This window comes from Carassius gibelio, chromosome B3, assembly GCF_023724105.1.
Source record: "Carassius gibelio isolate Cgi1373 ecotype wild population from Czech Republic chromosome B3, carGib1.2-hapl.c, whole genome shotgun sequence".
Taxonomy (NCBI): domain Eukaryota; kingdom Metazoa; phylum Chordata; class Actinopteri; order Cypriniformes; family Cyprinidae; genus Carassius; species Carassius gibelio.
The window spans coordinates 41,007,134-41,027,617 of NC_068398.1; the positions used below are offsets into that span (position 1 = coordinate 41,007,134).

A 20,484-nucleotide genomic window follows, 5' to 3' on the forward strand; every position below is an offset into this window, starting at 1 on the left:
GGGACGTCAATAGTTTACAATCACAGTGAAGTTACTTCAAAACAGGAAAAATCGCTTGAATAAAATAACAGTGGAAAGCAATAAGTAGGCAAAAGGATGGAAACAGCCAGTTTTACTCATTGAAAAAAATAAAAGTGGAAAGCAATAAGTAGGCAAAAGGATGGAAACAGCCAGTTTTACTCATTGAAAAGGGCTTAGTGTGGTAGCGTTGCCTCTATTTCCGGAAGGTGGAAGGTGGAAAAAGGAATGGAAAGAATCTATCAACCTGGTAGCGTGGCCGAGTGGTCTAAGGCGCTGGATTTAGGCTCCAGTCTCTCTGGGGGCGTGGGTTCGAATCCCACCGCTGCCAGCTGTGGTTTTAATTACAGAGGCCCTGTGTGTACTCGATGAAGGTTCTGAAAACGTGGTGAGAGTACACTTTGCCTTTCAGCGGCCAGGTGCTCAGCCTATCTCCTTTCTGCTAAAGCAGTCAGACTGAGTCCTGCTCCCGGGGCACTGTTCTCCTCTGTGGTTAAGTGACTACCGAAAGTTTCATTGCTGACGATTTTAGTCAATCCTGTGTTGATCTGTTCTTCAGAATTCGCCTCAGACTTGCTGTGACAGCAACATTGCCGCAAGCCCTAACCTGCTAGGGATCAGGTTTGTTTTACGAAAAACAGGATTAGAATGCAGCTTTTCGCCCTAGTCAGCATCAGGGAGGCCTTTCCACCGGTCTTAGCGAGCCGGAGAGCGCAGGAGTGCAGGGTAGCGTGGCCGAGCGGTCCAAGGCGCTGGATTAAGGCTCCAGTCTCTTCGGGGGCGTGGGTTCGAATCCCACCGCTGCCAGTAGATGCTTTTGGAAGACTGCTGTGGCTGCTCAAAGTGATGCTGCGTGAACGTCCAAATTCAGCCGCTTTTACATTCCTTGCAATTCAGCCAAGTCGGTGCTGAAAGCCTGTCACGGCCTCTGCTCCTTCCTTACAGATGCACCGTGTTGAAGCAGGGACGTCAATAGTTTACAATCACAGTGAAGTTACTTCAAAACAGGAAAAATCGCTTGAATAAAATAACAGTGGAAAGCAATAAGTAGGCAAAAGGATGGAAACAGCCAGTTTTACTCATTGAAAAAAATAACAGTGGAAAGCAATAAGTAGGCAAAAGGATGGAAACAGCCAGTTTTACTCATTGAAAAAAATAACAGTGGAAAGCAATAAGTAGGCAAAAGGATGGAAACAGCCAGTTTTACTCATTGAAAAGGGCTTAGTGTGGTAGCGTTGCCTCTATTTCCGGAAGGTGGAAGGCGGAAAAAGGAATGGAAAGAAACTATCAATCTGGTAGCGTGGCCGAGTGGTCTAAGGCGCTGGATTTAGGCTCCAGTCTCTCTGGGGGCGTGGGTTCGAATCCCACCGCTGCCAGCTGTGGTTTTAATTACAGAGGCCCTGTGTGTACTCGATGAAGGTTCTGAAAACGTGGTGAGAGTACACTTTGCCTTTCAGCGGCCAGGTGCTCAGCCTATCTCCTTTCTGCTAAAGCAGTCAGACTGAGTCCTGCTCCCGGGGCACTGTTCTCTGTGGTTAAGTCATTGCTGACGATTTTAGTCAATACTGTGTTGATCTGTTCTTCAGAACTCACCTCAGACTTGCTGTGACAGCAACATTGCCGCAAGCCCTAACCTGCTAGGGATCAGGTTTGTTTTACGAAAAACAGGATTAGAATGCAGCTTTTCGCCCTAGTCAGCATCAGGGAGGCCTTTCCACCGGTCTTAGCGAGCCGGAGAGCGCAGGAGTGCAGGGTAGCGTGGCCGAGCGGTCCAAGGCGCTGGATTAAGGCTCCAGTCTCTTCGGGGGCGTGGGTTCGAATCCCACCGCTGCCAGTAGATGCTTTTGGAAGACTGCTGTGGCTGCGCAAAGTGATGCTGCGTGAACGTCCAAATTCAGCCGCTTTTACATTCCTTGCAATTCAGCCAAGTCGGTGCTGAAAGCCTGTCACGGCCTCTGCTCCTTCCTTACAGATGCACCGTGTTGAAGCAGGGACGTCAATAGTTTACAATCACAGTGAAGTTACTTCAAAACAGGAAAAATCGCTTGAATAAAATAACAGTGGAAAGCAATAAGTAGGCAAAAGGATGGAAACAGCCAGTTTTACTCATTGAAAAAAATAAAAGTGGAAAGCAATAAGTAGGCAAAAGGATGGAAACAGCCAGTTTTACTCATTGAAAAGGGCTTAGTGTGGTAGCGTTGCCTCTATTTCCGGAAGGTGGAAGGTGGAAAAAGGAATGGAAAGAATCTATCAACCTGGTAGCGTGGCCGAGTGGTCTAAGGCGCTGGATTTAGGCTCCAGTCTCTCTGGGGGCGTGGGTTCGAATCCCACCGCTGCCAGCTGTGGTTTTAATTACAGAGGCCCTGTGTGTACTCGATGAAGGTTCTGAAAACGTGGTGAGAGTACACTTTGCCTTTCAGCGGCCAGGTGCTCAGCCTATCTCCTTTCTGCTAAAGCAGTCAGACTGAGTCCTGCTCCCGGGGCACTGTTCTCCTCTGTGGTTAAGTGACTACCGAAAGTTTCATTGCTGACGATTTTAGTCAATCCTGTGTTGATCTGTTCTTCAGAATTCGCCTCAGACTTGCTGTGACAGCAACATTGCCGCAAGCCCTAACCTGCTAGGGATCAGGTTTGTTTTACGAAAAACAGGATTAGAATGCAGCTTTTCGCCCTAGTCAGCATCAGGGAGGCCTTTCCACCGGTCTTAGCGAGCCGGAGAGCGCAGGAGTGCAGGGTAGCGTGGCCGAGCGGTCCAAGGCGCTGGATTAAGGCTCCAGTCTCTTCGGGGGCGTGGGTTCGAATCCCACCGCTGCCAGTAGATGCTTTTGGAAGACTGCTGTGGCTGCTCAAAGTGATGCTGCGTGAACGTCCAAATTCAGCCGCTTTTACATTCCTTGCAATTCAGCCAAGTCGGTGCTGAAAGCCTGTCACGGCCTCTGCTCCTTCCTTACAGATGCACCGTGTTGAAGCAGGGACGTCAATAGTTTACAATCACAGTGAAGTTACTTCAAAACAGGAAAAATCGCTTGAATAAAATAACAGTGGAAAGCAATAAGTAGGCAAAAGGATGGAAACAGCCAGTTTTACTCATTGAAAAAAATAACAGTGGAAAGCAATAAGTAGGCAAAAGGATGGAAACAGCCAGTTTTACTCATTGAAAAAAATAACAGTGGAAAGCAATAAGTAGGCAAAAGGATGGAAACAGCCAGTTTTACTCATTGAAAAGGGCTTAGTGTGGTAGCGTTGCCTCTATTTCCGGAAGGTGGAAGGCGGAAAAAGGAATGGAAAGAAACTATCAATCTGGTAGCGTGGCCGAGTGGTCTAAGGCGCTGGATTTAGGCTCCAGTCTCTCTGGGGGCGTGGGTTCGAATCCCACCGCTGCCAGCTGTGGTTTTAATTACAGAGGCCCTGTGTGTACTCGATGAAGGTTCTGAAAACGTGGTGAGAGTACACTTTGCCTTTCAGCGGCCAGGTGCTCAGCCTATCTCCTTTCTGCTAAAGCAGTCAGACTGAGTCCTGCTCCCGGGGCACTGTTCTCTGTGGTTAAGTCATTGCTGACGATTTTAGTCAATACTGTGTTGATCTGTTCTTCAGAACTCACCTCAGACTTGCTGTGACAGCAACATTGCCGCAAGCCCTAACCTGCTAGGGATCAGGTTTGTTTTACGAAAAACAGGATTAGAATGCAGCTTTTCGCCCTAGTCAGCATCAGGGAGGCCTTTCCACCGGTCTTAGCGAGCCGGAGAGCGCAGGAGTGCAGGGTAGCGTGGCCGAGCGGTCCAAGGCGCTGGATTAAGGCTCCAGTCTCTTCGGGGGCGTGGGTTCGAATCCCACCGCTGCCAGTAGATGCTTTTGGAAGACTGCTGTGGCTGCGCAAAGTGATGCTGCGTGAACGTCCAAATTCAGCCGCTTTTACATTCCTTGCAATTCAGCCAAGTCGGTGCTGAAAGCCTGTCACGGCCTCTGCTCCTTCCTTACAGATGCACCGTGTTGAAGCAGGGACGTCAATAGTTTACAATCACAGTGAAGTTACTTCAAAACAGGAAAAATCGCTTGAATAAAATAACAGTGGAAAGCAATAAGTAGGCAAAAGGATGGAAACAGCCAGTTTTACTCATTGAAAAAAATAACAGTGGAAAGCAATAAGTAGGCAAAAGGATGGAAACAGCCAGTTTTACTCATTGAAAAGGGCTTAGTGTGGTAGCGTTGCCTCTATTTCCGGAAGGTGGAAGGTGAAAATTTTAAGTGAAAATTTTAAGTGAAAATTTTAAGTGAAAGCGGTCCAAGGCGCTGGATTAAGGCTCCAGTCTCTTCGGGGTCGTGGGTTCGAATCCCACCGCTGCCAGTAGATGCTTTTGGAAGACTGCTGTGGCTGCGCAAAGTGATGCTGCGTGAACGTCCAAATTCAGCCGCTTTTACATTCCTTGCAATTCAGCCAAGTCGGTGCTGAAAGCCTGTCACGGCCTCTGCTCCTTCCTTACAGATGCACCGTGTTGAAGCAGGGACGTCAATAGTTTACAATCACAGTGAAGTTACTTCAAAACAGGAAAAATCGCTTGAATAAAATAACAGTGGAAAGCAATAAGTAGGCAAAAGGATGGAAACAGCCAGTTTTACTCATTGAAAAAAATAACAGTGGAAAGCAATAAGTAGGCAAAAGGATGGAAACAGCCAGTTTTACTCATTGAAAAGGGCTTAGTGTGGTAGCGTTGCCTCTATTTCCGGAAGGTGGAAGGCGGAAAAAGGAATGGAAAGAAACTATCAATCTGGTAGCGTGGCCTTGTGGTCTAAAGCGCTGGATTTAGGCTCCAGTCTCTCTGGGGGCGTGGGTTCGAATCCCACCGCTGCCAGCTGTGGTTTTAATTACAGAGGCCCTGTGTGTACTCGATGAAGGTTCTGAAAACGTGGTGAGAGTACACTTTGCCTTTCAGCGGCCAGGTGCTCAGCCTATCTCCTTTCTGCTAAAGCAGTCAGACTGAGTCCTGCTCCCGGGGCACTGTTCTCCTCTGTGGTTAAGTGACTACCGAAAGTTTCATTGCTGACGATTTTAGTCAATCCTGTGTTGATCTGTTCTTCAGAATTCGCCTCAGACTTGCTGTGACAGCAACATTGCCGCAAGCCCTAACCTGCTAGGGATCAGGTTTGTTTTACGAAAAACAGGATTAGAATGCAGCTTTTCGCCCTAGTCAGCATCAGGGAGGCCTTTCCACCGGTCTTAGCGAGCCGGAGAGCGCAGGAGTGCAGGGTAGCGTGGCCGAGCGGTCCAAGGCGCTGGATTAAGGCTCCAGTCTCTTCGGGGGCGTGGGTTCGAATCCCACCTCTGCCAGTAGATGCTTTTGGAAGACTGCTGTGGCTGCTCAAAGTGATGCTGCGTGAACGTCCAAATTCAGCCGCTTTTACATTCCTTGCAATTCAGCCAAGTCGGTGCTGAAAGCCTGTCACGGCCTCTGCTCCTTCCTTACAGATGCACCGTGTTGAAGCAGGGACGTCAATAGTTTACAATCACAGTGAAGTTACTTCAAAACAGGAAAAATCGCTTGAATAAAATAACAGTGGAAAGCAATAAGTAGGCAAAAGGATGGAAACAGCCAGTTTTACTCATTGAAAAAAATAACAGTGGAAAGCAATAAGTAGGCAAAAGGATGGAAACAGCCAGTTTTACTCATTGAAAAAAATAACAGTGGAAAGCAATAAGTAGGCAAAAGGATGGAAACAGCCAGTTTTACTCATTGAAAAGGGCTTAGTGTGGTAGCGTTGCCTCTATTTCCGGAAGGTGGAAGGTGGAAAAAGGAATGGAAAGAAACTATCAACCTGGTAGCGTGGCCGAGTGGTCTAAGGCGCTGGATTTAGGCTCCAGTCTCTCTGGGGGCGTGGGTTCGAATCCCACCGCTGCCAGCTGTGGTTTTAATTACAGAGGCCCTGTGTGTACTCGATGAAGGTTCTGAAAACGTGGTGAGAGTACACTTTGCCTTTCAGCGGCCAGGTGCTCAGCCTATCTCCTTTCTGCTAAAGCAGTCAGACTGAGTCCTGCTCCCGGGGCACTGTTCTCCTCTGTGGTTAAGTGACTACCGAAAGTTTCATTGCTGACGATTTTAGTCAATCCTGTGTTGATCTGTTCTTCAGAATTCGCCTCAGACTTGCTGTGACAGCAACATTGCCGCAAGCCCTAACCTGCTAGGGATCAGGTTTGTTTTACGAAAAACAGGATTAGAATGCAGCTTTTCGCCCTAGTCAGCATCAGGGAGGCCTTTCCACCGGTCTTAGCGAGCCGGAGAGCGCAGGAGTGCAGGGTAGCGTGGCCGAGCGGTCCAAGGCGCTGGATTAAGGCTCCAGTCTCTTCGGGGGCGTGGGTTCGAATCCCACCGCTGCCAGTAGATGCTTTTGGAAGACTGCTGTGGCTGCGCAAAGTGATGCTGCGTGAACGTCCAAATTCAGCCGCTTTTACATTCCTTGCAATTCAGCCAAGTCGGTGCTGAAAGCCTGTCACGGCCTCTGCTCCTTCCTTACAGATGCACCGTGTTGAAGCAGGGACGTCAATAGTTTACAATCACAGTGAAGTTACTTCAAAACAGGAAAAATCGCTTGAATAAAATAACAGTGGAAAGCAATAAGTAGGCAAAAGGATGGAAACAGCCAGTTTTACTCATTGAAAAAAATAACAGTGGAAAGCAATAAGTAGGCAAAAGGATGGAAACAGCCAGTTTTACTCATTGAAAAGGGCTTAGTGTGGTAGCGTTGCCTCTATTTCCGGAAGGTGGAAGGTGGAAAAAGTAATGGAAAGAAACTATCAACCTGGTAGCGTGGCCGAGTGGTCTAAGGCGCTGGATTTAGGCTCCAGTCTCTCTGGGGGCGTGGGTTCGAATCCCACCGCTGCCAGCTGTGGTTTTAATTACAGAGGCCCTGTGTGTACTCGATGAAGGTTCTGAAAACGTGGTGAGAGTACACTTTGCCTTTCAGCGGCCAGGTGCTCAGCCTATCTCCTTTCTGCTAAAGCAGTCAGACTGAGTCCTGCTCCCGGGGCACTGTTCTCCTCTGTGGTTAAGTGACTACCGAAAGTTTCATTGCTGACGATTTTAGTCAATCCTGTGTTGATCTGTTCTTCAGAATTCGCCTCAGACTTGCTGTGACAGCAACATTGCCGCAAGCCCTAACCTGCTAGGGATCAGGTTTGTTTTACGAAAAACAGGATTAGAATGCAGCTTTTCGCCCTAGTCAGCATCAGGGAGGCCTTTCCACCGGTCTTAGCGAGCCGGAGAGCGCAGGAGTGCAGGGTAGCGTGGCCGAGCGGTCCAAGGCGCTGGATTAAGGCTCCAGTCTCTTTGGGGTCGTGGGTTCGAATCCCACCGCTGCCAGTAGATGCTTTTGGAAGACTGCTGTGGCTGCTCAAAGTGATGCTGCGTGAACGTCCAAATTCAGCCGCTTTTACATTCCTTGCAATTCAGCCAAGTCGGTGCTGAAAGCCTGTCACGGCCTCTGCTCCTTCCTTACAGATGCACCGTGTTGAAGCAGGGACGTCAATAGTTTACAATCACAGTGAAGTTACTTCAAAACAGGAAAAATCGCTTGAATAAAATAACAGTGGAAAGCAATAAGTAGGCAAAAGGATGGAAACAGCCAGTTTTACTCATTGAAAAAAATAACAGTGGAAAGCAATAAGTAGGCAAAAGGATGGAAACAGCCAGTTTTACTCATTGAAAAAAATAACAGTGGAAAGCAATAAGTAGGCAAAAGGATGGAAACAGCCAGTTTTACTCATTGAAAAGGGCTTAGTGTGGTAGCGTTGCCTCTATTTCCGGAAGGTGGAAGGCGGAAAAAGGAATGGAAAGAAACTATCAATCTGGTAGCGTGGCCGAGTGGTCTAAGGCGCTGGATTTAGGCTCCAGTCTCTCTGGGGGCGTGGGTTCGAATCCCACCGCTGCCAGCTGTGGTTTTAATTACAGAGGCCCTGTGTGTACTCGATGAAGGTTCTGAAAACGTGGTGAGAGTACACTTTGCCTTTCAGCGGCCAGGTGCTCAGCCTATCTCCTTTCTGCTAAAGCAGTCAGACTGAGTCCTGCTCCCGGGGCACTGTTCTCTGTGGTTAAGTCATTGCTGACGATTTTAGTCAATACTGTGTTGATCTGTTCTTCAGAACTCACCTCAGACTTGCTGTGACAGCAACATTGCCGCAAGCCCTAACCTGCTAGGGATCAGGTTTGTTTTACGAAAAACAGGATTAGAATGCAGCTTTTCGCCCTAGTCAGCATCAGGGAGGCCTTTCCACCGGTCTTAGCGAGCCGGAGAGCGCAGGAGTGCAGGGTAGCGTGGCCGAGCGGTCCAAGGCGCTGGATTAAGGCTCCAGTCTCTTCGGGGGCGTGGGTTCGAATCCCACCGCTGCCAGTAGATGCTTTTGGAAGACTGCTGTGGCTGCGCAAAGTGATGCTGCGTGAACGTCCAAATTCAGCCGCTTTTACATTCCTTGCAATTCAGCCAAGTCGGTGCTGAAAGCCTGTCACGGCCTCTGCTCCTTCCTTACAGATGCACCGTGTTGAAGCAGGGACGTCAATAGTTTACAATCACAGTGAAGTTACTTCAAAACAGGAAAAATCGCTTGAATAAAATAACAGTGGAAAGCAATAAGTAGGCAAAAGGATGGAAACAGCCAGTTTTACTCATTGAAAAAAATAAAAGTGGAAAGCAATAAGTAGGCAAAAGGATGGAAACAGCCAGTTTTACTCATTGAAAAGGGCTTAGTGTGGTAGCGTTGCCTCTATTTCCGGAAGGTGGAAGGTGGAAAAAGGAATGGAAAGAATCTATCAACCTGGTAGCGTGGCCGAGTGGTCTAAGGCGCTGGATTTAGGCTCCAGTCTCTCTGGGGGCGTGGGTTCGAATCCCACCGCTGCCAGCTGTGGTTTTAATTACAGAGGCCCTGTGTGTACTCGATGAAGGTTCTGAAAACGTGGTGAGAGTACACTTTGCCTTTCAGCGGCCAGGTGCTCAGCCTATCTCCTTTCTGCTAAAGCAGTCAGACTGAGTCCTGCTCCCGGGGCACTGTTCTCCTCTGTGGTTAAGTGACTACCGAAAGTTTCATTGCTGACGATTTTAGTCAATCCTGTGTTGATCTGTTCTTCAGAATTCGCCTCAGACTTGCTGTGACAGCAACATTGCCGCAAGCCCTAACCTGCTAGGGATCAGGTTTGTTTTACGAAAAACAGGATTAGAATGCAGCTTTTCGCCCTAGTCAGCATCAGGGAGGCCTTTCCACCGGTCTTAGCGAGCCGGAGAGCGCAGGAGTGCAGGGTAGCGTGGCCGAGCGGTCCAAGGCGCTGGATTAAGGCTCCAGTCTCTTCGGGGGCGTGGGTTCGAATCCCACCGCTGCCAGTAGATGCTTTTGGAAGACTGCTGTGGCTGCTCAAAGTGATGCTGCGTGAACGTCCAAATTCAGCCGCTTTTACATTCCTTGCAATTCAGCCAAGTCGGTGCTGAAAGCCTGTCACGGCCTCTGCTCCTTCCTTACAGATGCACCGTGTTGAAGCAGGGACGTCAATAGTTTACAATCACAGTGAAGTTACTTCAAAACAGGAAAAATCGCTTGAATAAAATAACAGTGGAAAGCAATAAGTAGGCAAAAGGATGGAAACAGCCAGTTTTACTCATTGAAAAAAATAACAGTGGAAAGCAATAAGTAGGCAAAAGGATGGAAACAGCCAGTTTTACTCATTGAAAAAAATAACAGTGGAAAGCAATAAGTAGGCAAAAGGATGGAAACAGCCAGTTTTACTCATTGAAAAGGGCTTAGTGTGGTAGCGTTGCCTCTATTTCCGGAAGGTGGAAGGCGGAAAAAGGAATGGAAAGAAACTATCAATCTGGTAGCGTGGCCGAGTGGTCTAAGGCGCTGGATTTAGGCTCCAGTCTCTCTGGGGGCGTGGGTTCGAATCCCACCGCTGCCAGCTGTGGTTTTAATTACAGAGGCCCTGTGTGTACTCGATGAAGGTTCTGAAAACGTGGTGAGAGTACACTTTGCCTTTCAGCGGCCAGGTGCTCAGCCTATCTCCTTTCTGCTAAAGCAGTCAGACTGAGTCCTGCTCCCGGGGCACTGTTCTCTGTGGTTAAGTCATTGCTGACGATTTTAGTCAATACTGTGTTGATCTGTTCTTCAGAACTCACCTCAGACTTGCTGTGACAGCAACATTGCCGCAAGCCCTAACCTGCTAGGGATCAGGTTTGTTTTACGAAAAACAGGATTAGAATGCAGCTTTTCGCCCTAGTCAGCATCAGGGAGGCCTTTCCACCGGTCTTAGCGAGCCGGAGAGCGCAGGAGTGCAGGGTAGCGTGGCCGAGCGGTCCAAGGCGCTGGATTAAGGCTCCAGTCTCTTCGGGGGCGTGGGTTCGAATCCCACCGCTGCCAGTAGATGCTTTTGGAAGACTGCTGTGGCTGCGCAAAGTGATGCTGCGTGAACGTCCAAATTCAGCCGCTTTTACATTCCTTGCAATTCAGCCAAGTCGGTGCTGAAAGCCTGTCACGGCCTCTGCTCCTTCCTTACAGATGCACCGTGTTGAAGCAGGGACGTCAATAGTTTACAATCACAGTGAAGTTACTTCAAAACAGGAAAAATCGCTTGAATAAAATAACAGTGGAAAGCAATAAGTAGGCAAAAGGATGGAAACAGCCAGTTTTACTCATTGAAAAAAATAACAGTGGAAAGCAATAAGTAGGCAAAAGGATGGAAACAGCCAGTTTTACTCATTGAAAAGGGCTTAGTGTGGTAGCGTTGCCTCTATTTCCGGAAGGTGGAAGGTGAAAATTTTAAGTGAAAATTTTAAGTGAAAATTTTAAGTGAAAGCGGTCCAAGGCGCTGGATTAAGGCTCCAGTCTCTTCGGGGTCGTGGGTTCGAATCCCACCGCTGCCAGTAGATGCTTTTGGAAGACTGCTGTGGCTGCGCAAAGTGATGCTGCGTGAACGTCCAAATTCAGCCGCTTTTACATTCCTTGCAATTCAGCCAAGTCGGTGCTGAAAGCCTGTCACGGCCTCTGCTCCTTCCTTACAGATGCACCGTGTTGAAGCAGGGACGTCAATAGTTTACAATCACAGTGAAGTTACTTCAAAACAGGAAAAATCGCTTGAATAAAATAACAGTGGAAAGCAATAAGTAGGCAAAAGGATGGAAACAGCCAGTTTTACTCATTGAAAAAAATAACAGTGGAAAGCAATAAGTAGGCAAAAGGATGGAAACAGCCAGTTTTACTCATTGAAAAGGGCTTAGTGTGGTAGCGTTGCCTCTATTTCCGGAAGGTGGAAGGCGGAAAAAGGAATGGAAAGAAACTATCAATCTGGTAGCGTGGCCTTGTGGTCTAAAGCGCTGGATTTAGGCTCCAGTCTCTCTGGGGGCGTGGGTTCGAATCCCACCGCTGCCAGCTGTGGTTTTAATTACAGAGGCCCTGTGTGTACTCGATGAAGGTTCTGAAAACGTGGTGAGAGTACACTTTGCCTTTCAGCGGCCAGGTGCTCAGCCTATCTCCTTTCTGCTAAAGCAGTCAGACTGAGTCCTGCTCCCGGGGCACTGTTCTCCTCTGTGGTTAAGTGACTACCGAAAGTTTCATTGCTGACGATTTTAGTCAATCCTGTGTTGATCTGTTCTTCAGAATTCGCCTCAGACTTGCTGTGACAGCAACATTGCCGCAAGCCCTAACCTGCTAGGGATCAGGTTTGTTTTACGAAAAACAGGATTAGAATGCAGCTTTTCGCCCTAGTCAGCATCAGGGAGGCCTTTCCACCGGTCTTAGCGAGCCGGAGAGCGCAGGAGTGCAGGGTAGCGTGGCCGAGCGGTCCAAGGCGCTGGATTAAGGCTCCAGTCTCTTCGGGGGCGTGGGTTCGAATCCCACCTCTGCCAGTAGATGCTTTTGGAAGACTGCTGTGGCTGCTCAAAGTGATGCTGCGTGAACGTCCAAATTCAGCCGCTTTTACATTCCTTGCAATTCAGCCAAGTCGGTGCTGAAAGCCTGTCACGGCCTCTGCTCCTTCCTTACAGATGCACCGTGTTGAAGCAGGGACGTCAATAGTTTACAATCACAGTGAAGTTACTTCAAAACAGGAAAAATCGCTTGAATAAAATAACAGTGGAAAGCAATAAGTAGGCAAAAGGATGGAAACAGCCAGTTTTACTCATTGAAAAAAATAACAGTGGAAAGCAATAAGTAGGCAAAAGGATGGAAACAGCCAGTTTTACTCATTGAAAAAAATAACAGTGGAAAGCAATAAGTAGGCAAAAGGATGGAAACAGCCAGTTTTACTCATTGAAAAGGGCTTAGTGTGGTAGCGTTGCCTCTATTTCCGGAAGGTGGAAGGTGGAAAAAGGAATGGAAAGAAACTATCAACCTGGTAGCGTGGCCGAGTGGTCTAAGGCGCTGGATTTAGGCTCCAGTCTCTCTGGGGGCGTGGGTTCGAATCCCACCGCTGCCAGCTGTGGTTTTAATTACAGAGGCCCTGTGTGTACTCGATGAAGGTTCTGAAAACGTGGTGAGAGTACACTTTGCCTTTCAGCGGCCAGGTGCTCAGCCTATCTCCTTTCTGCTAAAGCAGTCAGACTGAGTCCTGCTCCCGGGGCACTGTTCTCTGTGGTTAAGTCATTGCTGACGATTTTAGTCAATACTGTGTTGATCTGTTCTTCAGAACTCGCCTCAGACTTGCTGTGACAACAACATTGCCGCAAGCCCTAACCTGCTAGGGATCAGGTTTGTTTTACGAAAAACAGGATTAGAATGCAGCTTTTCGCCCTAGTCAGCATCAGGGAGGCCTTTCCACCGGTCTTAGCGAGCCGGAGAGCGCAGGAGTGCAGGGTAGCGTGGCCGAGCGGTCCAAGGCGCTGGATTAAGGCTCCAGTCTCTTCGGGGGCGTGGGTTCGAATCCCACCGCTGCCAGTAGATGCTTTTGGAAGACTGCTGTGGCTGCGCAAAGTGATGCTGCGTGAACGTCCAAATTCAGCCGCTTTTACATTCCTTGCAATTCAGCCAAGTCGGTGCTGAAAGCCTGTCACGGCCTCTGCTCCTTCCTTACAGATGCACCGTGTTGAAGCAGGGACGTCAATAGTTTACAATCACAGTGAAGTTACTTCAAAACAGGAAAAATCGCTTGAATAAAATAACAGTGGAAAGCAATAAGTAGGCAAAAGGATGGAAACAGCCAGTTTTACTCATTGAAAAAAATAACAGTGGAAAGCAATAAGTAGGCAAAAGGATGGAAACAGCCAGTTTTACTCATTGAAAAGGGCTTAGTGTGGTAGCGTTGCCTCTATTTCCGGAAGGTGGAAGGTGGAAAAAGGAATGGAAAGAAACTATCAACCTGGTAGCGTGGCCGAGTGGTCTAAGGCGCTGGATTTAGGCTCCAGTCTCTCTGGGGACGTGCGTTCGAATCCCACCGCTGCCAGCTGTGGTTTTAATTACAGAGGCCCTGTGTGTACTCGATGAAGGTTCTGAAAACGTGGTGAGAGTACACTTTGCCTTTCAGCGGCCAGGTGCTCAGCCTATCTCCTTTCTGCTAAAGCAGTCAGACTGAGTCCTGCTCCCGGGGCACTGTTCTCCTCTGTGGTTAAGTGACTACCGAAAGTTTCATTGCTGACGATTTTAGTCAATCATGTGTTGATCTGTTCTTCAGAATTCGCCTCAGACTTGCTGTGACAGCAACATTGCCGCAAAAACAGGATTAGAATGCAGCTTTTCGCCCTAGTCAGCATCAGGGAGGCCTTTCCACCGGTCTTAGCGAGCCGGAGAGCGCAGGAGTGCAGGGTAGCGTGGCCGAGCGGTCCAAGGCGCTGGATTAAGGCTCCAGTCTCTTCGGGGGCGTGGGTTCGAATCCCACCGCTGCCAGTAGATGCTTTTGGAAGACTGCTGTGGCTGCTCAAAGTGATGCTGCGTGAACGTCCAAATTCAGCCGCTTTTACATTCCTTGCAATTCAGCCAAGTCGGTGCTGAAAGCCTGTCACGGCCTCTGCTCCTTCCTTACAGATGGATCTGTTCTTCAGAATTCGCCTCAGACTTGCTGTGACAGCAACATTGCCGCAAGCCCTAACCTGCTAGGGATCTGGTTTGTTTTATGAAAAACAGGATTAGAATGCAGCTTTTCGCCCTAGTCAGCATCAGGGAGGCCTTTCCACCGGTCTTAGAGAGCCGGAGAGCGCAGGAGTGCAGGGTAGCGTGGCCGAGCGGTCCAAGGCGCTGGATTAAGGCTCCAGTCTCTTTGGGGTCGTGGGTTCGAATCCCACCGGTGCCAGTAGATGCTTTTGGAAGACTGCTGTGGCTGCTCAAAGTGATGCTGCGTGAACGTCCAAATTCAGCCGCTTTTACATTCCTTGCAATTCAGCCAAGTCGGTGCTGAAAGCCTGTCACGGCCTCTGCTCCTTCCTTACAGATGCACCGTGTTGAAGCAGGGACGTCAATAGTTTACAATCACAGTGAAGTTACTTCAAAACAGGAAAAATCGCTTGAATAAAATAACAGTGGAAAGCAATAAGTAGGCAAAAGGATGGAAACAGCCAGTTTTACTCATTGAAAAAAATAACAGTGGAAAGCAATAAGTAGGCAAAAGGATGGAAACAGCCAGTTTTACTCATTGAAAAGGGCTTAGTGTGGTAGCGTTGCCTCTATTTCCGGAAGGTGGAAGGTGGAAAAAGGAATGGAAAGAAACTATCAACCTGGTAGCGTGGCCGAGTGGTCTAAGGCGCTGGATTTAGGCTCCAGTCTCTCTGGGGGCGTGGGTTCGAATCCCACCGCTGCCAGCTGTGGTTTTAATTACAGAGGCCCTGTGTGTACTCGATGAAGGTTCTGAAAACGTGGTGAGAGTACACTTTGCCTTTCAGCGGCCAGGTGCTCAGCCTATCTCCTTTCTGCTAAAGCAGTCAGACTGAGTCCTGCTCCCGGGGCACTGTTCTCCTCTGTGGTTAAGTGACTACCGAAAGTTTCATTGCTGACGATTTTAGTCAATCCTGTGTTGATCTGTTCTTCAGAATTCGCCTCAGACTTGCTGTGACAGCAACATTGCCGCAAGCCCTAACCTGCTAGGGATCAGGTTTGTTTTACGAAAAACAGGATTAGAATGCAGCTTTTCGCCCTAGTCAGCATCAGGGAGGCCTTTCCACCGGTCTTAGCGAGCCGGAGAGCGCAGGAGTGCAGGGTAGCGTGGCCGAGCGGTCCAAGGCGCTGGATTAAGGCTCCAGTCTCTTCGGGGGCGTGGGTTCGAATCCCACCTCTGCCAGTAGATGCTTTTGGAAGACTGCTGTGGCTGCTCAAAGTGATGCTGCGTGAACGTCCAAATTCAGCCGCTTTTACATTCCTTGCAATTCAGCCAAGTCGGTGCTGAAAGCCTGTCACGGCCTCTGCTCCTTCCTTACAGATGCACCGTGTTGAAGCAGGGACGTCAATAGTTTACAATCACAGTGAAGTTACTTCAAAACAGGAAAAATCGCTTGAATAAAATAACAGTGGAAAGCAATAAGTAGGCAAAAGGATGGAAACAGCCAGTTTTACTCATTGAAAAAAATAACAGTGGAAAGCAATAAGTAGGCAAAAGGATGGAAACAGCCAGTTTTACTCATTGAAAAAAATAACAGTGGAAAGCAATAAGTAGGCAAAAGGATGGAAACAGCCAGTTTTACTCATTGAAAAGGGCTTAGTGTGGTAGCGTTGCCTCTATTTCCGGAAGGTGGAAGGTGGAAAAAGGAATGGAAAGAAACTATCAACCTGGTAGCGTGGCCGAGTGGTCTAAGGCGCTGGATTTAGGCTCCAGTCTCTCTGGGGGCGTGGGTTCGAATCCCACCGCTGCCAGCTGTGGTTTTAATTACAGAGGCCCTGTGTGTACTCGATGAAGGTTCTGAAAACGTGGTGAGAGTACACTTTGCCTTTCAGCGGCCAGGTGCTCAGCCTATCTCCTTTCTGCTAAAGCAGTCAGACTGAGTCCTGCTCCCGGGGCACTGTTCTCTGTGGTTAAGTCATTGCTGACGATTTTAGTCAATACTGTGTTGATCTGTTCTTCAGAACTCGCCTCAGACTTGCTGTGACAACAACATTGCCGCAAGCCCTAACCTGCTAGGGATCAGGTTTGTTTTACGAAAAACAGGATTAGAATGCAGCTTTTCGCCCTAGTCAGCATCAGGGAGGCCTTTCCACCGGTCTTAGCGAGCCGGAGAGCGCAGGAGTGCAGGGTAGCGTGGCCGAGCGGTCCAAGGTGCTGGATTAAGGCTCCAGTCTCTTCGGGGGCGTGGGTTCGAATCCCACCGCTGCCAGTAGATGCTTTTGGAAGACTGCTGTGGCTGCGCAAAGTGATGCTGCGTGAACGTCCAAATTCAGCCGCTTTTACATTCCTTGCTATTCAGCCAAGTCGGTGCTGAAAGCCTGTCACGGCCTCTGCTCCTTCCTTACAGATGGATCTGTTCTTCAGAATTCGCCTCAGACTTGCTGTGACAGCAACATTGCCGCAAGCCCTAACCTGCTAGGGATCTGGTTTGTTTTATGAAAAACAGGATTAGAATGCAGCTTTTCGCCCTAGTCAGCATCAGGGAGGCCTTTCCACCGGTCTTAGAGAGCCGGAGAGCGCAGGAGTGCAGGGTAGCGTGGCCGAGCGGTCCAAGGCGCTGGATTAAGGCTCCAGTCTCTTCGGGGTCGTGGGTTCGAATCCCACCGGTGCCAGTAGATGCTTTTGGAAGACTGCTGTGGCTGCTCAAAGTGATGCTGCGTGAACGTCCAAATTCAGCCGCTTTTACATTCCTTGCAATTCAGCCAAGTCGGTGCTGAAAGCCTGTCACGGCCTCTGCTCCTTCCTTACAGATGCACCGTGTTGAAGCAGGGACGTCAATAGTTTACAATCACAGTGAAGTTACTTCAAAACAGGAAAAATCGCTTGAATAAAATAACAGTGGAAAGCAATAAGTAGGCAAAAGGATGGAAACAGCCAGTTTTACTCATTGAAAAAAATAACAGTGGAAAGCAATAAGTAGGCAAAAGGATGGAAACAGCCAGTTTTACTCATTGAAAAGGGCTTAGTGTGGTAGCGTTGCCTCTATTTCCGGAAGGTGGAAGGTGGAAAAAGGAATGGAAAGAAACTATCAACCTGGTAGCGTGGCCGAGTGGTCTAAGGCGCTGGATTTAGGCTCCAGTCTCTCTGGGGGCGTGGGTTCGAATCCCACCGCTGCCAGCTGTGGTTTTAATTACAGAGGCCCTGTGTGTACTCGATGAAGGTTCTGAAAACGTGGTGAGAGTACACTTTGCCTTTCAGCGGCCAGGTGCTCAGCCTATCTCCTTTCTGCTAAAGCAGTCAGACTGAGTCCTGCTCCCGGGGCACTGTTCTCCTCTGTGGTTAAGTGACTACCGAAAGTTTCATTGCTGACGATTTTAGTCAATCCTGTGTTGATCTGTTCTTCAGAATTCGCCTCAGACTTGCTGTGACAGCAACATTGCCGCAAGCCCTAACCTGCTAGGGATCAGGTTTGTTTTACGAAAAACAGGATTAGAATGCAGCTTTTCGCCCTAGTCAGCATCAGGGAGGCCTTTCCACCGGTCTTAGCGAGCCGGAGAGCGCAGGAGTGCAGGGTAGCGTGGCCGATCGGTCCAAGGCGCTGGATTAAGGCTCCAGTCTCTTTGGGGTCGTGGGTTCGAATCCCACCGCTGCCAGTAGATGCTTTTGGAAGACTGCTGTGGCTGCGCAAAGTGATGCTGCGTGAACGTCCAAATTCAGCCGCTTTTACATTCCTTGCAATTCAGCCAAGTCGGTGCTGAAAGCCTGTCACGGCCTCTGCTCCTTCCTTACAGATGCACCGTGTTGAAGCAGGGACGTCAATAGTTTACAATCACAGTGAAGTTACTTCAAAACAGGAAAAATCGCTTGAATAAAATAACAGTGGAAAGCAATAAGTAGGCAAAAGGATGGAAACAGCCAGTTTTACTCATTGAAAAAAATAACAGTGGAAAGCAATAAGTAGGCAAAAGGATGGAAACAGCCAGTTTTACTCATTGAAAAAAATAACAGTGGAAAGCAATAAGTAGGCAAAAGGATGGAAACAGCCAGTTTTACTCATTGAAAAGGGCTTAGTGTGGTAGCGTTGCCTCTATTTCCGGAAGGTGGAAGGCGGAAAAAGGAATGGAAAGAAACTATCAATCTGGTAGCGTGGCCGAGTGGTCTAAGGCGCTGGATTTAGGCTCCAGTCTCTCTGGGGGCGTGGGTTCGAATCCCACCGCTGCCAGCTGTGGTTTTAATTACAGAGGCCCTGTGTGTACTCGATGAAGGTTCTGAAAACGTGGTGAGAGTACACTTTGCCTTTCAGCGGCCAGGTGCTCAGCCTATCTCCTTTCTGCTAAAGCAGTCAGACTGAGTCCTGCTCCCGGGGCACTGTTCTCCTCTGTGGTTAAGTGACTACCGAAAGTTTCATTGCTGACGATTTTAGTCAATCCTGTGTTGATCTGTTCTTCAGAATTCGCCTCAGACTTGCTGTGACAGCAACATTGCCGCAAGCCCTAACCTGCTAGGGATCAGGTTTGTTTTACGAAAAACAGGATTAGAATGCAGCTTTTCGCCCTAGTCAGCATCAGGGAGGCCTTTCCACCGGTCTTAGCGAGCCGGAGAGCGCAGGAGTGCAGGGTAGCGTGGCCGAGCGGTCCAAGGCGCTGGATTAAGGCTCCAGTCTCTTCGGGGGCGTGGGTTCGAATCCCACCGCTGCCAGTAGATGCTTTTGGAAGACTGCTGTGGCTGCTCAAAGTGATGCTGCGTGAACGTCCAAATTCAGCCGCTTTTACATTCCTTGCAATTCAGCCAAGTCGGTGCTGAAAGCCTGTCACGGCCTCTGCTCCTTCCTTACAGATGCACCGTGTTGAAGCAGGGACGTCAATAGTTTACAATCACAGTGAAGTTACTTCAAAACAGGAAAAATCGCTTGAATAAAATAACAGTGGAAAGCAATAAGTAGGCAAAAGGATGGAAACAGCCAGTTTTACTCATTGAAAAGGGCTTAGTGTGGTAGCGTTGCCTCTATTTCCGGAAGGTGGAAGGTGGAAAAAGGAATGGAAAGAAACTATCAACCTGGTAGCGTGGCCGAGTGGTCTAAGGCGCTGGATTTAGGCTCCAGTCTCTCTGGGGGCGTGGGTTCGAATCCCACCGCTGCCAGCTGTGGTTTTAATTACAGAGGCCCTGTGTGTACTCGATGAAGGTTCTGAAAACGTGGTGAGAGTACACTTTGCCTTTCAGCGGCCAGGTGCTCAGCCTATCTCCTTTCTGCTAAAGCAGTCAGACTGAGTCCTGCTCCCGGGGCACTGTTCTCCTCTGTGGTTAAGTGACTACCGAAAGTTTCATTGCTGACGATTTTAGTCAATCCTGTGTTGATCTGTTCTTCAGAATTCGCCTCAGACTTGCTGTGACAGCAACATTGCCGCAAGCCCTAACCTGCTAGGGATCTGGTTTGTCTTACGAAAAACAGGATTAGAATGCAGCTTTTCGCCCTAGTCAGCATCAGGGAGGCCTTTCCACCGGTCTTAGAGAGCCGGAGAGCGCAGGAGTGCAGGGTAGCGTGGCCGAGCGGTCCAAGGCGCTGGATTAAGGCTCCAGTCTCTTCGGGGGCGTGGGTTCGAATCCCACTGCTGCCAGTAGATGCTTTTGGAAGACTGCTGTGGCTGCTCAAAGTGATGCTGCGTGAACGTCCAAATTCAGCCGCTTTTACATTCCTTGCAATTCAGCCAAGTCGGTGCTGAAAGCCTGTCACGGCCTCTGCTCCTTCCTTACAGATGCACCGTGTTGAAGCAGGGACGTCAATAGTTTACAATCACAGTGAAGTTACTTCAAAACAGGAAAAATCGCTTGAATAAAATAACAGTGGAAAGCAATAAGTAGGCAAAAGGATGGAAACAGCCAGTTTTACTCATTGAAAAAAATAACAGTGGAAAGCAATAAGTAGGCAAAAGGATGGAAACAGCCAGTTTTATTCATTGAAAAAAATAACAGTGGAAAGCAATAAGTAGGCAAAAGGATGGAAACAGCCAGTTTTACTCATTGAAAAGGGCTTAGTGTGGTAGCGTTGCCTCTATTTCCGGAAGGTGGAAGGTGGAAAAAGGAATGGAAAGAAACTATCAACCTGGTAGCGTGGCCGAGTGGTCTAAGGCGCTGGATTTAGGCTCCAGTCTCTCTGGGGGCGTGGGTTCGAATCCCACCGCTGCCAGCTGTGGTTTTAATTACAGAGGCCCTGTGTGTACTCGATGAAGGTTCTGAAAACGTGGTGAGAGTACACTTTGCCTTTCAGCGGCCAGGTGCTCAGCCTATCTCCTTTCTGCTAAAGCAGTCAGACTGAGTCCTGCTCCCGGGGCACTGTTCTCCTCTGTGGTTAAGTGACTACCGAAAGTTTCATTGCTGACGATTTTAGTCAATCCTGTGTTGATCTGTTCTTCAGAATTCGCCTCAGACTTGCTGTGACAGCAACATTGCCGCAAGCCCTAACCTGCTAGGGATCAGGTTTGTT

The 20,484-nt window shown here is 48.8% G+C and overlaps 1 protein-coding gene and 39 non-coding genes across 42 annotated transcripts in view; all 40 read left to right on the top strand.

Moving 5' to 3' along the window:
- The window catches only part of LOC127953344 (zinc finger protein 271-like), an 838,866-nt gene that overhangs the window by 273,231 nt on the left and 545,151 nt on the right, over positions 1 to 20,484 (top strand). The gene's annotated exons all lie outside the window — the stretch shown is intronic.
- trnal-uag (transfer RNA leucine (anticodon UAG)) lies at positions 268 to 349 on the top strand. Its single transcript has one exon. It is a non-coding gene; the product is annotated as a tRNA-Leu (tRNA).
- Positions 744 to 825, top strand: trnal-aag (transfer RNA leucine (anticodon AAG)). Its single transcript has one exon. It is a non-coding gene; the product is annotated as a tRNA-Leu (tRNA).
- Positions 1,313 to 1,394, top strand: trnal-uag (transfer RNA leucine (anticodon UAG)). Its single transcript has one exon. It is a non-coding gene; the product is annotated as a tRNA-Leu (tRNA).
- trnal-aag (transfer RNA leucine (anticodon AAG)) lies at positions 1,771 to 1,852 on the top strand. Its single transcript has one exon. It is a non-coding gene; the product is annotated as a tRNA-Leu (tRNA).
- trnal-uag (transfer RNA leucine (anticodon UAG)) lies at positions 2,276 to 2,357 on the top strand. The gene has a single exon. It is a non-coding gene; the product is annotated as a tRNA-Leu (tRNA).
- trnal-aag (transfer RNA leucine (anticodon AAG)) lies at positions 2,752 to 2,833 on the top strand. The gene has a single exon. It is a non-coding gene; the product is annotated as a tRNA-Leu (tRNA).
- trnal-uag (transfer RNA leucine (anticodon UAG)) lies at positions 3,321 to 3,402 on the top strand. The gene has a single exon. It is a non-coding gene; the product is annotated as a tRNA-Leu (tRNA).
- Positions 3,779 to 3,860, top strand: trnal-aag (transfer RNA leucine (anticodon AAG)). The gene has a single exon. It is a non-coding gene; the product is annotated as a tRNA-Leu (tRNA).
- On the top strand, positions 4,787 to 4,868 carry trnal-uag (transfer RNA leucine (anticodon UAG)). Its single transcript has one exon. It is a non-coding gene; the product is annotated as a tRNA-Leu (tRNA).
- On the top strand, positions 5,263 to 5,344 carry trnal-aag (transfer RNA leucine (anticodon AAG)). The gene has a single exon. It is a non-coding gene; the product is annotated as a tRNA-Leu (tRNA).
- On the top strand, positions 5,832 to 5,913 carry trnal-uag (transfer RNA leucine (anticodon UAG)). Its single transcript has one exon. It is a non-coding gene; the product is annotated as a tRNA-Leu (tRNA).
- Positions 6,308 to 6,389, top strand: trnal-aag (transfer RNA leucine (anticodon AAG)). The gene has a single exon. It is a non-coding gene; the product is annotated as a tRNA-Leu (tRNA).
- On the top strand, positions 6,813 to 6,894 carry trnal-uag (transfer RNA leucine (anticodon UAG)). Its single transcript has one exon. It is a non-coding gene; the product is annotated as a tRNA-Leu (tRNA).
- On the top strand, positions 7,289 to 7,370 carry trnal-aag (transfer RNA leucine (anticodon AAG)). The gene has a single exon. It is a non-coding gene; the product is annotated as a tRNA-Leu (tRNA).
- On the top strand, positions 7,858 to 7,939 carry trnal-uag (transfer RNA leucine (anticodon UAG)). Its single transcript has one exon. It is a non-coding gene; the product is annotated as a tRNA-Leu (tRNA).
- Positions 8,316 to 8,397, top strand: trnal-aag (transfer RNA leucine (anticodon AAG)). Its single transcript has one exon. It is a non-coding gene; the product is annotated as a tRNA-Leu (tRNA).
- On the top strand, positions 8,821 to 8,902 carry trnal-uag (transfer RNA leucine (anticodon UAG)). Its single transcript has one exon. It is a non-coding gene; the product is annotated as a tRNA-Leu (tRNA).
- Positions 9,297 to 9,378, top strand: trnal-aag (transfer RNA leucine (anticodon AAG)). Its single transcript has one exon. It is a non-coding gene; the product is annotated as a tRNA-Leu (tRNA).
- trnal-uag (transfer RNA leucine (anticodon UAG)) lies at positions 9,866 to 9,947 on the top strand. The gene has a single exon. It is a non-coding gene; the product is annotated as a tRNA-Leu (tRNA).
- trnal-aag (transfer RNA leucine (anticodon AAG)) lies at positions 10,324 to 10,405 on the top strand. The gene has a single exon. It is a non-coding gene; the product is annotated as a tRNA-Leu (tRNA).
- On the top strand, positions 11,332 to 11,413 carry trnal-uag (transfer RNA leucine (anticodon UAG)). Its single transcript has one exon. It is a non-coding gene; the product is annotated as a tRNA-Leu (tRNA).
- On the top strand, positions 11,808 to 11,889 carry trnal-aag (transfer RNA leucine (anticodon AAG)). Its single transcript has one exon. It is a non-coding gene; the product is annotated as a tRNA-Leu (tRNA).
- trnal-uag (transfer RNA leucine (anticodon UAG)) lies at positions 12,377 to 12,458 on the top strand. The gene has a single exon. It is a non-coding gene; the product is annotated as a tRNA-Leu (tRNA).
- On the top strand, positions 12,835 to 12,916 carry trnal-aag (transfer RNA leucine (anticodon AAG)). The gene has a single exon. It is a non-coding gene; the product is annotated as a tRNA-Leu (tRNA).
- Positions 13,340 to 13,421, top strand: trnal-uag (transfer RNA leucine (anticodon UAG)). Its single transcript has one exon. It is a non-coding gene; the product is annotated as a tRNA-Leu (tRNA).
- trnal-aag (transfer RNA leucine (anticodon AAG)) lies at positions 13,780 to 13,861 on the top strand. Its single transcript has one exon. It is a non-coding gene; the product is annotated as a tRNA-Leu (tRNA).
- On the top strand, positions 14,183 to 14,264 carry trnal-aag (transfer RNA leucine (anticodon AAG)). The gene has a single exon. It is a non-coding gene; the product is annotated as a tRNA-Leu (tRNA).
- trnal-uag (transfer RNA leucine (anticodon UAG)) lies at positions 14,688 to 14,769 on the top strand. Its single transcript has one exon. It is a non-coding gene; the product is annotated as a tRNA-Leu (tRNA).
- Positions 15,164 to 15,245, top strand: trnal-aag (transfer RNA leucine (anticodon AAG)). The gene has a single exon. It is a non-coding gene; the product is annotated as a tRNA-Leu (tRNA).
- Positions 15,733 to 15,814, top strand: trnal-uag (transfer RNA leucine (anticodon UAG)). Its single transcript has one exon. It is a non-coding gene; the product is annotated as a tRNA-Leu (tRNA).
- trnal-aag (transfer RNA leucine (anticodon AAG)) lies at positions 16,191 to 16,272 on the top strand. The gene has a single exon. It is a non-coding gene; the product is annotated as a tRNA-Leu (tRNA).
- trnal-aag (transfer RNA leucine (anticodon AAG)) lies at positions 16,594 to 16,675 on the top strand. The gene has a single exon. It is a non-coding gene; the product is annotated as a tRNA-Leu (tRNA).
- trnal-uag (transfer RNA leucine (anticodon UAG)) lies at positions 17,099 to 17,180 on the top strand. The gene has a single exon. It is a non-coding gene; the product is annotated as a tRNA-Leu (tRNA).
- Positions 17,575 to 17,656, top strand: trnal-aag (transfer RNA leucine (anticodon AAG)). The gene has a single exon. It is a non-coding gene; the product is annotated as a tRNA-Leu (tRNA).
- trnal-uag (transfer RNA leucine (anticodon UAG)) lies at positions 18,144 to 18,225 on the top strand. Its single transcript has one exon. It is a non-coding gene; the product is annotated as a tRNA-Leu (tRNA).
- Positions 18,620 to 18,701, top strand: trnal-aag (transfer RNA leucine (anticodon AAG)). Its single transcript has one exon. It is a non-coding gene; the product is annotated as a tRNA-Leu (tRNA).
- Positions 19,061 to 19,142, top strand: trnal-uag (transfer RNA leucine (anticodon UAG)). The gene has a single exon. It is a non-coding gene; the product is annotated as a tRNA-Leu (tRNA).
- Positions 19,537 to 19,618, top strand: trnal-aag (transfer RNA leucine (anticodon AAG)). Its single transcript has one exon. It is a non-coding gene; the product is annotated as a tRNA-Leu (tRNA).
- Positions 20,106 to 20,187, top strand: trnal-uag (transfer RNA leucine (anticodon UAG)). The gene has a single exon. It is a non-coding gene; the product is annotated as a tRNA-Leu (tRNA).